The sequence below is a fragment of the Terrapene carolina genome, unplaced genomic scaffold, assembly GCF_002925995.2.
Source record: "Terrapene carolina triunguis isolate 2854851 unplaced genomic scaffold, T_m_triunguis-2.0 Scaffold58, whole genome shotgun sequence".
Classification (NCBI taxonomy): Eukaryota; Metazoa; Chordata; order Testudines; family Emydidae; genus Terrapene; species Terrapene triunguis.
This window is the reverse complement of record NW_020664409.1, coordinates 42,454,182-42,473,665: the sequence shown is the minus strand read 5'-3', so window position 1 is coordinate 42,473,665 and position 19,484 is coordinate 42,454,182. Positions and strand designations below refer to the sequence as shown.

The 19,484-nt window shown below is 44.4% G+C and overlaps 1 protein-coding gene across 2 annotated transcripts in view; it reads right to left on the bottom strand.

Moving 5' to 3' along the window:
• The window catches only part of MAPRE2 (microtubule associated protein RP/EB family member 2), a 144,332-nt gene that overhangs the window by 105,097 nt on the left and 19,751 nt on the right, over window positions 1-19,484 (bottom strand). For both annotated transcript variants that reach the window (XM_026661941.2, XM_026661949.2), the window contains exon 2: window positions 3,444-3,505. The gene's annotated coding sequence lies outside the window, so the exon portion shown is untranslated. The remainder of the gene's footprint in view (window positions 1-3,443; window positions 3,506-19,484) is intronic.

The window sequence follows — 19,484 nt, the reverse complement described above, 5'->3', positions numbered from 1 at the left end:
CATTTTTTTAAAATTACTGTGGTGGTTTTTTTTTTAAATGAGTCAGTTGCATTGATGAACTCCTGTGGGATAATTCCTGGTATTAGGACAGTGGGGGGAAAAAAAGTCACCCTATGGTTCAGAACATTTTCAGACAAGACCATAAAAGGATATTTAGGTTGTTCAGTTACTAAGTAAGGCAGAGAAAGGATACTGGTTAGCGTGAAGCCATAAACAAACATTCCATTCAAGTTAACTTTGTCCTTTAGGTTCAAAATTTAGATCCAAACTACAGCTCTCTTCTCATGTTAAATCAAAATTGACCATAAAAACAATTGTGTCTTCATGCAGTTGTGACTGTCATAGGATGTTATCCTGCACTGCCTTTTGGGAGACCCAATCAGTTTCCACAGGATGGAAATGCTGTGAAAGCGATGCATTCAGCCAAAGGATTAAAGTGATTTGTTTTAGTGACACCCTCTGGCTAATAATGAAGATGCAAAAGAAGTAGAGGAACTTTTTTCCCCCGCCTGGAAGGAAAGACTGTGTTCCTCTACTCTTCCTGCTTTCCAGTAACTATGCATAACTTTTCCACATGCAAGCAGCAGAGCAAATAATGAAAGCCTCTTATCAAATAGATTTAGAAAGTTTTAGCTGTAGTGAAGCAAAGAAAATCTGCCAGGATATTGAAGTTGTTTTATTGTGTTCCTTTCCTGAACAAATTCTGTTTTCTAATCCACACTGAGATGCTTTTGGCTGCCTGTACTGCTAGCCAGAAAATACTGAATAACTGCAAGTAAACATGTACTCTAAAGCACCATAGAAACAGCAATGTTTTTTGTTGTTAGGATGCATTCTAAATCTATTGTTTTAAAATTCCTTGCTTAATGCATTGTATGTTTAACTGCCAATGAAAACTTTTTCTACATATCCTGGGGGAGTATTCTAAATAAAAGTTGTAAAACTGCCTGGATAGTTGAACTTCCTTCCCTATATTGCTATCCCTACAACTTTAACAATTAAACAAAAAACCCACAAACCATCATTGAGTTATCAAAGGAAGCATGAAAGTACATCAAAATTCCATTGCATATTGATATGTGAAACCTGGATTTGGTCCATATTCAGCTACAGTACAGCTACCTTTATAGCAATATGATGAACCTCTGGTATTAAAAAGCTGGCGGCTGGGACTTTATTTTGATATTCAGTGTGCTACAAAGTTCCAGGGATTTTGGGAGGAAAGACTACAGAGTAGGCAGAGACCAGAGGGAATACCCTGGAAAGCTGCCTGTTGATCCGAGGGTGGGACTATTCACTCCAGGAAATCTGTATGTCCAAGATAAGTTTTATTAGGCAATGTGTAGTCACAAGCAGACTTTTGTAAAGTAGACTATATATCCTGGTTGCCTCTACACTAGTAGTTTTCTTCAGATTTCCTACTGTTCCACAATCACCTATGGGAATACTAGTATAATCAGATTGATTGCAGCTGTGAGTGTTTTAAAAGTGTCATCCAGACATGTTTTGAGCAGGGTTAGAAAATACGTGATTAAAATGCTATGGCCACTCTACATTAGGCACTTCCACTGGTGCAGCCCTACCACTGTTAAAAACAAGGTGCAAGTGGAGGAAATCCATTAGAATTTCTACAGCTTTGAGTTTCTCAGCTTCTTCATGGGGCCCAGATCCTTTGTTTCATCTTTGACTCATTCCAGGCCTCTTTCAGCTTCTTTTGTGCTATAGCAATTATCCACTGGTCTTAATATGAAAACTCCCAGCTTAAATATACTGCACATCTCCTCTGGTTCCTCAAATTCTCTCAGCTCTCATCACTTCATTCTCATAGCTTCTAAAGTCTGCAGTTATCCCCTTGCAGCTCTCCCTATCATGGTTTCAGTCTTCTTTTAACTGCTCCCTCTCCCTAGCCCCCTGTTAAACAAGGCTCAGCTTCAATGATTCATTTCCTAGGAATTGTTCTAATCCTAACCTATCAACATATCCCAATTATCTGCAAACATTCAGGTCTCCCCTCCTACTGATTTGAAAAACCATCAACTGTGCATTTGTAGCACCTTTTTACAAATATGTCTGAGCTGTTTCAAGATATTCAAAACCCTTAGTCAACAGTTGAACCATCTCCCTAGTTCCCTTGTGAAACAAGCCTTAACATTGTTTATAGAGTACAGGAAAAATATGGCTCATCTTTGCTAAAATATACAACATAAATAAAATATTCTAGCAAGTGAGACATGCCATATGCCCCCATCAAAGTCAGACTTTATAAATGGAAACATTGACAGACTTTCAAGCATTGGCAGGTGGGTTATAAACTAGAAGTTTCTGAGCAGGGATATGTCATTTTATGTATATGTTAAGTGCATAACTACATAAAATATAATGTGTTATAAGATATAATGCCATACAGTGAACTGTACTCTCTGTACCTTGCCAAGAGAGACTGAATGTGTGCATATACTTTTGACAGCACTACACCGCATGCTAGAAGGTGTTTTTATTTAAAAAAAACCAAACCTATAATAGTGTAGGTGTATAATAGTCTTCCTTTTGGGGGAAAGTTTAGAATTCAGGCTGTGCAACAAGACAGACACTTGGCAACCATGATACAAAAAGACAGTTAATATGTGGCAATGTTTCTTTTATCAACAGCAGCTTGTGCGTTCATCATTTTAAAGACTTTCAAAACATTGCCATCTTGTGGACCTACCTCTAATTGTATCATTGTTCTCTGCTGTTCCGACAGGTGAGTCAAATTATGACTGCAAATTGCAAACATGACAAATTGGAGGCTGGATAGATTAACCTAGTGTCCAATACACAACTAATTGAAAATTTACAAAGAGCTGTTCCTTATTGGATATGCATTATTAACCATGCACAGTAACATTTGGTCTAGCTCTCTTTTCCTCCATTTAAAATTGGGAAGGCTGCATTATTTAACTGGTAGAGCTGCTAACTCAATGAAGTAAAATGAGCACTGAAGAGAAAGCATGAGACAGTTTTCCACCAGAGTTCCTGAAGCAGGAAAGGAGAGACAAGGAAGAGGAGAGAGAGAAAAAAAAGATTCCTCTCCCACTTTTGGCTTCCCTCTTTATTGACACCCCCCCCCTTTATTCCCTACACATTTGCAATATTTTTTCTGGAAGCAGTTTTCATTGGTGCTGCTAGCTGTGAATTTGTTACAATTATTTTGTATTGCATGGATACTACCATTTACAAAGGCAACTTATTTTGACTTGTACCTATATATTCTTGCATGCTAGGTCTTGCTGCAAAGGAATCTCAGTAACTACTGTATACTGAATGTCACCCAACTGTTGCTTTGAGTTTGTTTATATTTTTAAAGAGCAAGTCAACCTTGAAGTCAATACCTCATTCCTTTTAACGTCAGTCACAACATACTGTACATTTTATCACACCACAGAGAGAACTAAAACACTTACTTTGCGCATCCAAGCACTTTCCCTGGTTGCCGGAATGAAGTATTCCTTGCAGCAATTTGGTACTAGAAGGAAAACATGACAACAATTAGCTCAGCAAGGAAATAGGAAAAAATAATGAATGGTCTTTGTCTATATGGGATATGCAGCGATGCAACGACCATGTCTGTTCTAAAAACGAAACAAGAGGAGAAACCCTTCCTCACAATACCCTAATTCAGCTGAGTTCACACAATAGCACAGTGTCTGGTATAACTGCACAATAGTCATATGTGCCTTCTCGATGGTAGGAAATCTTGCACTGCCACATTCAGAGTTTATTCATAGTTGCAGGTCATATTTCTGCCCCTTGATTTTGCCAGGCTTTTTTGAGCAAGAACATAATCACAGTAAATTTATGAGCATTCCACCAAACTGATCTTCCTGGCTATGACTCACTTTAAAAAAAAAAATCTACTATTGAGAAGCATGTGTAATGCAGATAGGTAAAACTATATTCTTCCTAATCCTACATTATGATGCAGTGGCTTCCCTTAAAAGCTTTCCAGTTTTACCTTATGCAGCTACATAACATTACCTCAGCTTATGTAAATGTTTCCTATAATGTACTTCCCTATACACAAAGAAGGCAATATCTACTGAAAATACTGAGATAACATTATTTAATTACCTAAGGCAACTGAGCATCTTTTGAAGGGGACCATTGTATAACTAAATTTTGTCATGTAATCCAAGAACACCTTACAAAAACAGTTAAATTGCACTCTTACAACTTAAAAAAGTTAATTCATTTTCTCTTCATAAACTAAAAGCATGAGTGTTGCCTGTTCAATGGCGTGTGCTGTTGAACACCACTAGCACGCTAACCATTACAAATGAAGAGTGCATTCTATAAAGATTTTTTATAATTGTATAAATCAACAATCCCAAATTTTCTGCTCTCTGGACTTCAGACTTTCACTAAGTAGTCCAGTGCAGGTATTTTATGAGATGGGGACCTGTTTTGAAAATCATTTGCCTATTAAGGCACCTACCTACATTAATTCCTTCTACTCTGGTAAGCATGTGGGGGAGACTTAGGCCTTGGCTACACTTGCAGCTGTACAGCGCTGTGAGGTAAACCTGTCTTCGTACAGCTGAGTAGGGAAAGCACTGCAGTCTGTCCACACTGACAGCTGACAGCGCAGTGGCGTGGCCACACTTGCAACATTTGCAGCTGTGTTGGGAGCGGTGCATTATGGGCAGCTATCCCAGCATTCATGTGGCTGCAACGTGCTTTTCAAAATGGGGGGGGTGGGGTGGAGTGTGACAGGGGGCGTGGGGGGAGAGAGAGTGCTTTTTAGAGCGTATCAGCACTCTATTTTGCAAGTTCCGAACTCCCGGCCCCCTGCTCATTCATTCACTCACTCAAAGCAAACAGCAAACTGTTTGCTTTTTCTCTGTGGTACGAGCTTTGAAACCGGCACTTCCGCATTCCTGCGGCCGGTCACAACAATGGAGAGGATTGGCCACTTGACAAGGTGATCAGTACAGCGCTGCAGGTTGATTCCTGATACACACTCACAGGGGAGAGTCGTAGCCACTCCGCTGTATCTCTTATGCATCTCGGGGAGGTGGAGTACCTGCAGCGGTGTACCCAGGGAGATACAGCGCTGTAAGTGCCCTGCCAGTGTGGACGGGGAGTGAGTTACAGCGCTGGGGGAGGCTTTACAGCGCTGTAACTCGCAAGTGTAGCCAAGGCCTAACACAGGGGTCGGCAACGTTAGGCACGCGGCTTGCCAGGGTAAGCACCCTGGCGGGCCGGGCCAGTTTTATTTACCTGCTGACGCGGCAGGTTCGGCCAATCGTGGCCCCCACTGGCCGCGGTTCGCCGTCCCGGGCCAATGGGGGCGGCGAGAAGCGGCGCGGGCGAGCGATATGCTGGCCGCGGCTTCTCGCTGCCCCCATTGGCCCGGGACAGCGAACCGCGGCCAGTTGACGCCGCGATTGGCCGAACCTGCCGCGTCAGCAGGTAAATAAAACTGGCCCGGCCCGCCAGGGTGCTTACCCTGGCGAGCCGCGTGCCAAACGTTGCCGACCCCTGGCCTAACAAATGGCTAGAGGGTGGAGAGGAAGCAGGGACATAATCAAGAGGAAGGGAAAGCAAGAGAACTCGCAACAGGAGATGGCTGCTTTTCTATCTAGTTCAAGTTTCATTTTGTTAATTTAAGAATTTCAGAAAAGCATCTACAATGAACCAAGCATGTAAGAAAAATGGTCAGGTTAGAAGCTCTTGAAGGCAGGAACTGTCTTATTTAATGTTTTGTAAAGTACTGCATACACATACTGGGCTTTATAAGAACTTATTGCATTTTTAAAGTCTTATTGAAAAAAAAAAATCCAATAATTTTTTCAAAGAAAAAAATGTGAAAAAAGGATTAGAATGAAGGGTTAAGAAGGCAGGATAGACAAAAGGAGGAAAGTCAAGAAAAGGAAACAGAACAAAGAGTGAGAAGAGGGGCAGAGAACACAATATACAGTGCCTCGTGGTTCTATATCCCCTACATTTCACTACATTGCTGTGTTCCACAGCTGTTCATTACGGGGCGGAGAGGTGAGGTTATGCAGAATGCTGTTAACCAAAGCTGGGTGAATAGTGGACTTTTTGGTTTGGTAGCATTCCAAAAAAACCCAAAAATGAAAAAATGTTTAATACTGTGTTGAACCAAAACCAACATTTTCCAAATTTTTCAGCCAATTGAAGAGTCGGAAAACACTGAGAAGGGCCAAACAGAATACTTTTTTTGACCAAACTCAAAATTGTGTTTCAATTTTGGGCATTTTAACAAAAGCAAAGGACCACAAGGGCTTGTCTATATGAACAGTTAGTGCACTGAAGCTGGGGTGTAAGTTTACCTCACACTAGCCTGCTGTGTACTAACTGTCCATATGGACCCTGTTGCCAAGCACTATAAGATCACTAGTGTGCTTTGATCTATTCCCATTTCAAAGCAGGGTAGATCAAAATGCACCAGGGAACTTTTAGTGTGGACTGTTCGTGTGCATCAGGCTAATGTGAGGTAAATTTACATCCCTCCTTGCCATGCACTAACTGTTCATATAGACAAGCCCTAGATTCACAAAACAGAAGGGACAGGGAAGGGAGGGTGCCTCTCTCTTCTGGTGAAGCAATTCCATGTTGCATCAATAGTTAGTCATTGGAGCAGGGACTTAAACTTGGGTCTCCCAGATGAGTGCCCTATCACTAGGCTACAGAGTCACTTCTCACTCTTTCCTGGCCCAATGACTATTCATTGTCATCATGAATGACTAAATTATTCATGAATTCATTGCCATTCATAAAGTCAACCAAAACTGCATTTTTCAGAAAAAAAGCTATTTGCCAAAAAAATTTCCCCTAGCTCTACTGTTGATGCCATTTGCATCAGGTGGCATCTTTTACATTTGGGCGTGTATTTTTAAAGAATTTAATGACTCAGGAATAGGTATTTTCTTTTGAGTTTCAATCCCTGTGTTCTGCGTCTGTCTCAGTGGACTGGACGCTTCCCATCCTATTAAGCAGATTTTTTCCCCAGCACTGGGAATTTAATGCTACATGATGCAATTCTTACAACAAATTGTAATGTGAAAAAGACAGGAGCTCTGCATGCTAGAAAGTTTCCTCTCCTGGCTTTGAATGTCTTCACCACTTTTTGCAAAAAGAAAACAGGATATAAAAACAATTTTTAGAAATTGGAAAGGAATTTTAAAGGGGCCAAAAGTGTCTGACAGTCACTGTTTGCACAATGAATGAATGACTACCCCAGCCACAACAGGTTGCAGAAATGGATAAATTCAGGGTATGTCTCACTTCAACAAAGAGATGTGATTGTGGCATGTGTAGACATACCTGAATAAGTTGTGATCTACAGTAGAACCTCAGAGTTACAAACACCAGAGTTACGAACTGACCGGTCAACTACACACCTCATTTGGAACCAGAAGTATACAAGCAGCAACAGCAGAGCCAAAAATACAAATACAATACTATGTTAAATGGAAACTACTAAAAAAATAAAGGGAAAGTTTAAAAAAAAGATTTGACAAGGTCAGGAAACTGTTTCTGTGCTTGCTTCATTTAAATTAAGATGGTTAAAAGCAGAATTTTTGTTCTGCATAGTAAAGTTTCAAATCTGTATTTAGTCAGTGTTCAGTTATAAACTTTTGAAAGAACAACCATAACATTTTGTTCAGAGTTACAAACATTTCAGAGTCCTGAATAACCTCCATTCCCGAGGTGTTCGTAACTCTGAGGTTCTATGTAATTAGCTAGCTCAAGTAACAATAGCAGCGAAGCTGCAGCAGCATATGCAGCTGCATTGGCTACACCTGCTTGCCAAGGTACCCTAGTTACATACTTGAGCAGCCACCACCTGTCTTGACATGGCTTCACTGCTATTGTTGCTGAAGGTGTCTTTGATGAAAGCTAGCATGAGTATGTCTATATGTGCTGCAATGATACTTTCGACAGCAGTGTGGACATACCCTCGGTCATAGCCATGAAATGTGAACTAGCAAACATACTGCTGTATGGGATCATTTTGCTGGCTACATGATAAACTGGTGAAGATTAATTGGACTATCTCAAAACTACAAATATTATGGAGCAGGGTTTTGCACAGGTAGAATAGCACCAGCAATTGTAGGAATGGAGCTGAATTCAGTGTTTCCTTCAATTCCAAAAAACCCACAAAGGTATCCTCGTTGACTCAGACCAATTCACAGGAGAGACGCTGACAGAGTACACATCTGAAAATTCCAACAAGCATGTGGCAGATTTTTCATGCCTCTTTATGCCTTAGTAATTTAAAACACATTTTTGATCCGAATCTTTTGATTCTCTTCCCGTGCCTTGATTTCACATTGAACATTGGCATGAATAAAGGCTATAGGCTGCTAAAAAGTTTTCCTCCCCTTGTTTACAAAGCCACCAATAAATCTTCTGAGTGATCAGAAAGAAAAGTGTTACACTCTTAAATCCAGTCTTGTCCTGCTGAACGACTTAATAGGCATAGAAGAAGGACAAACATGCACTGTTCCTCACAAGTGGCTAGGATCCGCTCACAGCCCTTACTTCTAACAGGCATCAGATTTTGTCCCCACAGAGCAGCCAGCCAGCTCTAACCCTTGGAATAGAATTCCCTTTTGCTGAGCTCCTCCAAGATGGAGATGCATATAGAGATAATACATGGATCCAAGACCTTGGCAACTATGAATGAAGATCACATCTGCGCTCTCATGAAGGCCTAATTCCCTTCCAATGCTTTATAAGCGTCCTACCTCTTTCTGTAAAGGCTTTATGACACCATAACTATCTTCCAGCTGGGAGGGTGCCATAGATCTGGCTTCAGAGTCAGTTAATGTAATTTCTGTTACTACTAGTATGACAAGTATTGCCAGCCAATACACTAAGTATCTATGTAAATGGTAGGCCTAACAGTAGTAATTGGGTAGATGAGATTTACAAAGTGTGTCCATTTTGCATTATTGTTAATTTCTAATTTGGTAGCACAGGCTGCCACACTTTGTGCAACTGTTATTTCTTCCAGAGGTTTCTTCCCTTTGCCACTTTTTTAGCAGGCAATGCTACTTTTTGATCGTGAGAACAAGTCTCTCCTCTTTTTGTTTGGTACAGAGAAGTAGAATAGAAAATGTCTGCGTTTCAGTTTCTCCTGTCACACTGATTAAAGTCTTTCCTACTTGCATTTTCAATGTGTCTAATCTCCGCTGGCTTCTACATCTTGCGTGCGATCACTGGATGAGTATGTTAAGCATCTGTCTGTAATAGTCTGCTAGTCTGGTACTCCTGCACAGAGGTTATACCAACGGAACATGTTTTGATCTGTTTTTACCAGTAGGCTGTCTACTATTTTTAGAGTTGGGTCTTGTAGTGGGGTGGTCACCCTGTTCCTGCATGAAGGGGATAAAGCAGTCCTGGAGAGGGCTGCAGCAGGGAAAGCTAGGCTGATTGGGAAAGCAGCCACAGCTGTGGTCAGCTTAATCAGGGCCCAGCTGGCCCTTATAAGAGGGCTGTGGGCCAGAAGAAAGATAGACACTCTCTCTAGCTTTGTGAGCGAGAAGGACCTGGCTGCTTGGGAAGCTGAGGAGGGTACCTAGGGTGGAGCAGTGCTGGGGAAGGGCAGAGGGAGCTGGGGAGCTCCAGCCTAGCTAAGCCCCAGGCTGCAGGCCGAGTTAAGGGCCCACAAAAGGGTACTGGGGCAGCCCAGGAATAGGCAGAGGCAGCTGGTCCACCCCCCCTTGCTGATGATGAGTGGTTTACAAACTGCAGTCTGCCCCAGGGAACAGGGGTTAGATGATGACTGGCAGTAGCCACTGAGGCAAGGTGGGGATAGGGGGTTCCCCTGGGAGGGGAGACCCAGAGTGAGGGGGTACTGTGGTGGGCAGAACCCCTGGGCAAAGGGCCCCGGGAGGGACACGGGGCCAGCGGCAGGCGAGACACCAGCCTGCAGAGAGCACTCTGGGCTGGAAAGTGTTAATTCCCTGGACGACCAGCAGGAGGTGCTGCGCTGGAGCGTCATCACACTGCCACAGGTCTAGTAATTTGAGTATGAATGAAGTTGATCAGATTTCTGGGTCATGCATTAGTGCTGCTCACCAATTTCACGTATTACTTCAGAACCCAAGCGCATGTCATCACACCATGCTGGTGCTCCATGCACTGAACAATGAGGCAAAAAGAGTGGGATCTGAACCCACATTTTCCATTGAGGAGTGCACTGAGCTACTACTTTGAGGCTGAACTGAAGCTATATTTTAAACTCAAAACCAAAATTTACTAGATTTAATCATTCCATATTAGACTGTTAGATGTGTTACAATTTGGAAAAGTAACCATGACCATTGCACAGGACAAGACTTGGAGACTGGTGACAAGGTGGGGTTAAGGGCATGAGGCACATCAGTAACCAGGAAATAACCTGCACTTCTTTTATTAGAGGATGGCTGGCAGTAACTGCTGTATCTAAGGATACTATTTCCATTATACACCCCTTTGCACATACTCAGCTTTACAGCACAGTTGTTGCTGAATATTGAACGATGGGAAATTTTGTTAAAGATGTGCTGCATTCTTGGAGATAGTGTGCAACTTTCAAAATAATTTTGATAGAGTTAATGTTCCTATCTTTAGAATTACTAGCCTTATTGAAGCAAATCAGTTTGGTAGACTTAAAGGCAGTTATTTAAGTATTTGTAAGCAATTCCTTGAGTCACCTTAACTCATACACTTCCAAATATATCATAACATGCATAGACTAGGAACATGCATAGGTTTAGTTTGTAATTTTAAGATACTAGACCAATTTTTCACCAATGGCTGCATATTAAGATTATAGGTATGTAGTTTACTGGTAACAATGAAAAGCACTAATTGGCTTTGGCTGTCTGGTGTGTTATGGAACTGGGGACTTATTTTGAAGAATTTTTTTAAATTAATTAATGCAACATTAGGGTTGCATAGTTAAGCACTTGTGGTACTAAAGAGTGACTATGTAAAAATGCCACCATTGTACTCCAGAGAGCTGCCCACTATCTGCATCTGGAATCATCTTCCCTACCCAGTAGATGGTCTTGTGGTTAAGGCACTCGACTGATATTCAGGACATCTGGATTCTATTGCCACCTCTGCCTCAGTCTTCCTGTGTAACCTCTGTGCCTCAGTCTCCCCAGCCAAAAGTGGGACTACTTCCCTACCTCACATGGATATTGTGAAGATAATTAAATTAATGTTCGTGGGATGCCGAGATACCAGGTAAGAGCTATAGAAAATAAACTTGTATTACTCTTGGTAGCATTGCTGAGATAACAGCAAAGAGTATGAGCAGGATATGAAGAATTGGTTACTAACTTGCAAACAATTACACATGTACAAAGCCACTGAAGACAGACACTACAGATATCAGAGGGCTGAATTTGAAGACCGTACGTTTGCACAGGTGTGACCGAGGTCATAGAATGGTCCAGTAGTTAGAGCGCTCACCTGAGACTCAGTGACTTGCCTTTGCCACAAACTTCCTGTGTGACCTTGGGAAAGCCATTTAGTCTCTCTGTGCCTCAGTTCCTCATCTGTAAAATGGGGATAACAGCACTTCCCTACCTTACAGGCATTTTGTGAGGATAAACTCATTGAAGATTGAGAGGTGCTTAAACACTAGGAGGTTACACACTTAGTAGCTCCTGTTGGCTGAGCTTATTGCAGGGGCATCTTGCATCCCTCCATTTCCTCCCCCCACCCCCAACTCCCTTTGTGCCACCCTCACATGCCCCTCTCTTTGATACTCAGCAGCTCTCCCCAATCTTCCCCCACCAGGGGCTCTGTCGCCCCCATTCTCCCCCCCCCCCATGTCAGCAGTTTTGAGTATCCATCGTCACTTCCCACTCCCACCCCCATGTCCTCCATTCATCCCTTCCCCGCCATGGCAGGTGTTTGAGATCCTTTTCCCTCACTCCTACATCAGGGTCCCCCAATCTCCCACACCAGGTGTTCTGGGTGCCCCACATTTCCCCCTCCCCCAATACCAGGGTCCCCATTCTTTCCCCCATGCCAAGAGCTATGTGCATGTCCCCATTCTCCCTTTCCATCCATGCCCTCTGAAATGGGGGGGGGGAGGGGCAGAGAGGAGCGAGCAGGAGGTGGGGTCTTGGGGGAAGAGGTGGTGTGGGGGGTGGCGCCTCAGGGAGAAGGGGAGGCATGGGGGCAGGGCCACAGGTCAAGCATGGGTGCTCCCACACACACTTTTAGGGGGCGCCCGCCGTTCCTGCATTGATGCAGAGAACATTCTCTGAAGTTTTGGAATTGATTGGGTCTAGCATTCAAAAATGATTTCATGACAGACATGTGCCGGTAAACTGAGTGTCAGGTCTTTGCAAGCTTGGCCACTTACAATAATAGGGGGCCACATAATGTACGGAACATAGTCATACTTTGGCTGGCAGAACCTGCTATACTAGAAGAAAAGAGCTTGACTTTCCAGATCTCAGACCGAGTTTGGAGACCTGGGAGCTAGAAAATAGCTTTTTATTTGAGACTATCAATAGACAAACATGGAACCCCACAATGCCATTTACAGAGTCACTTTTCAGAGCAGAATCATACTTTAAGGTTAAATGTGTAGCTTTATTCCAACCCTTTACAATTACCATAGACTAATTCCATGATCACAGCTTCTAATATACATATGTAGCTGAAGTGGAAGAGAAATGGATCAACTTAGAGCAGAGGTGGGCAAACTACAGCCCGCGGCCCACATCGGGCCTGCAGGACCCTCCTGTATGGCCCCTGAGCTCCTGGCCTGGGAGGCTACCCCTGGCCCCTCCCCTGCTGTTCCCCCTCCCCCGCAGCCTCAGCTCACTGATACTGGCGCAATACTCTGGGCAGCGGGGCTGCGAGCTCTTGCCGGGCAGCACAGCTGCAGAGCCGCAGCCTGACCCGGTGCTCTGTGCTGCGCAGTGGCATGGCTGGCTCCAGCCGGGCAGCATGGCTGCCTGTCCTGGTGCTATGGGCGGTGTGGCTGTAGCACCACCAGCCACCGGTGCTCCAGGCAGCGCGGTAAGGGGGCAGGGAGCAGGGGGGTTGGATAGAGGGCAGAGTGGTGGTCAGGGGGTGTGGGTGTGGATAGGGGTCGGGGTGGTCCGAGGACAGGGAACAGGGGGGTTGAATGGGGGCAGGGGTCCTGGGGGGGCAGTAAGGAAGGAGAACTGGGTTGGATGGGGCAGTGGAGGGCAGTCAGGGGCGGGTGGTCCAGGGGCAGTCAGGGAGGGGTGGATGGGGCAGGGGTCTCAGGGGGGCCGTCAGGGAACGGGGGGTTGGATGGGGCAGGAGTCCCGGGGGGAGGTGTCAGGGGGTGAGAAGCAAGGGGGGTCAGATAGGGGGCAAGGGCCGGGCCATGCCTGGCTGTTTGGGGAGGCACAGCCTCCCCTACCCGGCCCTCCATACAATTTCAGAAACCTGATGGGGCCCTCAGGCCAAAAAACTTTGCGCGCCCCGACTTAGAGCATAACAGAGAAATACATAATATAACAATGTAATAATATTGCACAAGCAAAAGACATGGAATGGGCTTTCCCATTAAGGCTATCCATTCAAATATTTTGACTTAACATTACCTTGCTTTGAGGTGTGTGTTTGTATTTAATTGCTCTCTGGACTGCACCTGTGAACGGCAGCATTTCCTCACCGCAGTAGTGAAAACTGACATTGACTTCATCATCCTTGGTCACTGTCCTTGGCCCAGAGTGTTTAAAACAACACTTCTCCATTCAGCAGCAGAGGGTGGAAAGAAAAAGCAAAAACCCCAAAGATTCTATAGTTTCAGGTTGAATTTAAATCCCTGCATGAGTTCTGATATCAGAGAGACCAGCTCTGCATTTACCCATTCCTCACTGCCTGACCAGAGAGAGCTCTCCCACTCCTGGTTTGCGGGACCATCACAAACTCCTCATTCAAATCTGTTGTAAAAATTCATTGTTGCATTGTCCACAAAGAGTTCAGCAGTCAGTTATTCCCCCCTCTGCCTTTCCCAGACATTCACACTGTTTTCTGTGTCCTGGACAGATTGTAAGTATGAGCATGGACATCACCTAAAAAATGGCTGGAATAGCTCCTTTGGACTTTTACCCACTGTTAATGCACACACAATGCTTACCAATTGTTAGGCGGTTTGGTTTTATATATAAATACCCAGCAGACCACAGTAGCTTTTAATGTATAGACAAAGTTTTTAATATTCAGAAAGAAAATTATGGAAACAAAACAGGGCCAATAAAATGGAAACTGAAAGAGGGTTACTAAGTTTCATCATTGTGCCTTTCTAATGCATTCCTTCCACCGAACATATATGTTTCTCTTCAGAGTTCACTGAATTTCTAGACTTGCCAGTTTTTTTACAACTAGAAAATAGCACTGCCCCTTTAGCTCAAGTGATTAGCCAAAACTCAGGGCCTTGCAAGGTTGTTGCTGTTAAGAAGAGGAATTGATTATATAAGTCAGGTATATTTTTGCTGTAATCTTGTTTATTTAAAAGTCCTGTTTCCCTGAACAGTAGCAGGCAGTTTCCTTGCTCAAAAATCTGCCTGTCTGCCACCCAATGAGTTGGGTGCCCAAAGACCTGCCCCCCTGCTTTCTCTTATTTGCATCATACTCAGAACTCCCGGCTCTTTGTCTCAGATAGCCTGCAACAGACATCCTAACTCCTGTGATTGCAACCAGGTAAACCATTCAGTCCACACAGCTTACCTCTGATGCATTATGCAGCCTAGCACCTCTGGCTGTTACCCCAGAGTCCCCATCGATTTTTATTACATGAAAGGCTTGACTGCTCCTGTTGAACCTGAAAGAGTGTGTGGCATGCCCAGAGGTCTGAGTTTGTCTTTGGAACCAAGACTCCCTTGATGGCAGCCATTAGCACCTTTCAGCATAACAATTATAGAAAACCATGCTAGATATACAAATAATTTTATGCAGTTTACTCACTAAACTCAATGCATCAGTATGAGCCTAAGTAAGGGGCTGCAGGATCAGACTCCTATTTCCTGTACATTTACTCATATGACAATCTTCTTTTAACACTGATAGTCTGCTATGACAAATCCCTATACTAGGTATTGCTGCTCAGAACTGAAGGGCATTACAATTCTTAGGTGTGCAAATCTTTTCTTTAAATAGCCCAATAATGTCTACATGAGCAAGTGGAGTTACCACTCTGTTCTGAGCAGAGTTCATCTACACACTATTTAGTACAAATATCCCCCACTTCTTTGGATTTGGCTTTGTTGTTAACTCAATTAAAATTGTAAACCTCAACCTATGCTTTCTCCCAAAGAATGGCTGTTTAAGATTTCCCTGCAGAGACCATCCTAGACCCTAATTCACTCTGCTCATAGAGCCACTTTCATCTCCCTTAGATCTCTGATGGAAAGAGTGAGCCACACCCACCACAGTGAGTCAGCAGGAATCGGTCAGCATCTCCCAATCAGGGTTCAACCCTCTGAACAAAGTGGGTCAACAGAATCTTGCCACTCCATTACAAACACACTGTTTTTCTTGAGCTTCAGTACTGTCCAACATACTACTGAACATGATGCTGAAAGAAATTCAACACTGTTCAACAAAACATTAGGGGAGGCAACTTAGGTACAATATGCATTAATACTTACATAGAGTACGCATAAATACTCTATGTATTTTGCTGCCCCAAGCACGGCAGTCAAGCGGCTTTCGGCAGCATGCCTGCGAGAGGTCCACTGGTAACGCGGATTCAGCGGCATGCCTGCAGGAGGTCCACTGGTCCCGCAGCTTCAGCGTACCCGCCGCCGAAGCCGCGGGACCGGCGGACCTCCAGCAAGCATGCCGCCGAAGGCTCCCTGACTGCCGCCCACACAGCGACCGGCAGGCCGCCCCCCGCGGCCTGCCGCCCCAGGCACAGGCTTGGTGTGTTGGTGCCTGGAGCCGCCCCTGAATACTTATGATTAGATAACTTTCACCAAAACTAATTTTATCTAGGGACAGAAATTGTAAGTTACCTGGCTAAGCCCAGAAGACTAAGTTTGTGTTCACAGAAGCTGGAGTTTTCATGACCCTTTAGAGAAGAGGTTCACAAGCTTTTCTTATTGCATACCCCTTTCCAGATCTACCAACTGCAGACGTATCCTTATCCTTCTCATCACTCATACTTTGTGTGTTCTTCTTAACACAACTTGTCTTTAGCCATCTGTCCATATTTCACTTATGTTGTTGGCATCCTTTCGTCTGCGAGAGACCGTGGGAATTGCAGCCTATGAATATTTCACTATTACATACAGATATAGTTATAGTGTGACGTATACAACTGAAAACCCCCCTAAATTCTGAGCTCAATTAGACGGGACAGTTGCTGGGCAATTGAACCTCTGCTGTATGGTGATTGGAGGTGAGATCTCTTTATATCAGTGTCCATTTGTGTTCTCATCAGTACATCTTGAAGTAAATGACCTTATTTTATATAAAATTCCCACAAAGTTTTAAAGCTTTGTCTGAGTAGACTTATGAAAATGCAATAAATAAAACCCACCATTACATAATTTCTCCCATGTAACCCTCAGAGATGTCTCGTGTATCCCCAGGGGTACGCTATGACACTCTGTGCCTCAAAATAGCACCCTGGACCCCCCATATTCACCACCATCATTTAATTATTATATGTTTTGTACAAAGCATACCTTGTGAGGTATCATTTCAAAAGTCTTGATCTGTTGAACATTAATATCCTGTTGGACTGTATGTGCTATCATTGTATGTGAAGTTGTGAAGCACTGCTATATGTGTTACTGAAATAAGTTGTGAGGTTGGGAATGTCCACGGCCAGCCTTTCAGTTGCAGCAAAGGAGGGCCCACACAGCATTAATGGCCCATCAAGAAAACAATCCACTATCCCAGAAGCTCCTTAGAAAAGGCATGTAGGCAATGGAGACTGCTTGATCAATGGGGGCTGATGGACCCTACGTCACAAGGAGAATCTTTCTAGCAGCTGGAAGAAGGTATAAAGAGAGATGACATCCTGACTAGGCCTTTCTCCCTCCCACCCCCCAAGTCTCAACATCTGAAAGAAAAAGACTTTGAACTGGGGAAGAGTGGTCCCAGGCTGGAAGGGTGTCTAGTCTGTACTATTGAGGACCTGTAACCTGCTTGTACCATCTGTTAGGGTGAGACACTGAGTTTGTTTAGTTGGAGAAGAGAAGACTGAGGAGGGACATGATAATTTTCAAGTACATAAAAGGTTGTTAAAAGGAAGAGGGAGAAAAATTGTGTTCTTAACCTCTGAGGCTTGGACAAGAAGCAATGGGCTTAAATTGTAGCAAGGGTGGCTTAGGTTGGACTTTAGATTAAAACTTCCTGTCAGGGTGGTTAAGCACTGGAATAAATTGCATGGGGAGGCTGTGGAATCTCCATCATTGGAGATTTTTAAGAGCAAGTTAGACAAACATCTGTCAAGGATGGTCTAGATAATACTTAGTCCTACCATGAGTGCAGGGGACTGGACTAGAGAGCCTCTCAAGGTCCCTTCCAGTCCTTCGATTTTATGATTGCTTGATTCAAATTTTGCTTAGTCTGTTAAAGTTAGAATTTAGACTGATGTTTATATTTTATTTCTTAGGTAACCAACTTTGATCTCTATGCCTGCTACTTAGAATCACTGAAAATCTATCTTTTTGTAGTTAATAAATAGGTTTTATATTTTACCTAGAACAGCGTGCTTTGGTTAAACTGCTAACAATCTCAGCTCAAATTACAATGGCTGATGCATGTCCACTTTCCTCTGAAGAAGAGGCCAACTAGGTAATGAGCTTACACTGGCCAGGCTTCTGACCATTGCAAAGATAGTACAGTTCTGGGGTGTAGGGCTGGAGTTGGGGAGAATTGGCTGAAGCCTCTCTGTTGATGGTTCATGAATGGCTGGGAGATCTCTCACGTAACTCAGTTGGGTGTGTCCCTGTGGATGTCTGTGTAAGTGCAGTGCCTGCCAGAGGCTTGTAGCTTGACATCAGCATCACAGTGAGAGAGGCAGCCCAGGTTGGTGGGTTTGGAGGGCTCAGTGGTCCCGCAGTCCAGGTTGCATCCCGGGAAACCCATCACATACGTGTACCACAGTTTGGGAACCACTGCTCTAGAACGTGCAGCCATATTTTTTTTCTTCACTGGTAATGCGTATCAAACAAGCTGCAAATGCCTTATACGTATCAGTGCCATCATTTTGCCTCAACATATCAGTCTATTCCTCCTCAATAGAAACTCAGTTTCAACACTTCACTACCAAAACATTTATGGTTTGTCAGCATTCACCTCTCCAGTTCCACATGACAAAAAACACGTGAACTTGAATTTCCAGAATACAAAAAATCCACTACGTTAAGATTTTGAATGATAAGATACTTAAATTATCCCAGAATAGGAAAGGATATATGCAGCCCCAGAAGACTTACTTCTAATACACAATAACTTACCTTAAAAAAAAAAAACCACATGTTTTAATTCATATAAATGGTACTATTCCTTCTCTTCCATCAGTAAAATAGAGACCCATGTTTTAATATGATCATTCTAACAGTGTCACTATTTGCAGAGTTAGATCCTCTTCCCCACTGCCCTCCCGGCACATGGCACTTATGAAATACACATTGATATAAAAGTAGTTCTCTGATAGCAGTGGAAAAAGTCCAATAAATTTAGGAACTTAAGTTGATGCTTCTCCTTTTAAAAACTGATTCTGTACGTTTGGAAACCCATGCCACGGATATTCAGCACTTGAGTGGAGAGTGTTCCAGAACATGAACGTCTATCTCAGGGGTGGGAAAACTACAGCCCAGGGCCGCATCCGGCCCTTCAGACATTTTAATCTGGTCCTCGCGCTCCTGCCAGGGAGTGGGGTCTGGGGCTTGCCCTGCTTCATCGCTCAAGCCGGGGAGCGGGGTTGGGAGCTTACCCCGCTCCATGCATGCCATGGCTCCATGCAGCTCCGGAAGCAGCGGCATGTCCCCCCTCCGGCTCCTACGTGTAGGGGCAGCCAGGGGGCTCCGCACGCTGCCCCTGCAGCTCCCATTGGCCAGGAACCGTGATCAATGGGAGCTACAGGGGTGACGCCTGCAGACAGGGCAGCACGCAGAGCTGACTGGCCACGTCGCTGCATAGGAGCCGGAGAGGGGACATGCCGCTGCTTCTGGGACCTGCTTGAGGTAAGCGCCGCTAGGAGCCTGCACCCCTGACCCCCTCCCGTGCCCTAACCCCCTGCCCCAGCCCGGATCCCCCTCCCACCGTATGAACCCCTCAGTCTTAGCCCGGAGTACCCTCCTGCACCCATAACCCCTCAGCCCCACCCCAGAGCCCACACCCCCTGCTGGAGCCCTCACCCTCTTGCACCCCACCCTCCTGCTCCAGCCTGGAGCCCCCCCCCCCCGGCCCCCTGAACCCCCTTCCTCCCCGCCCCCCAGACCCGCCGAGCGCCCGCCCGGGAC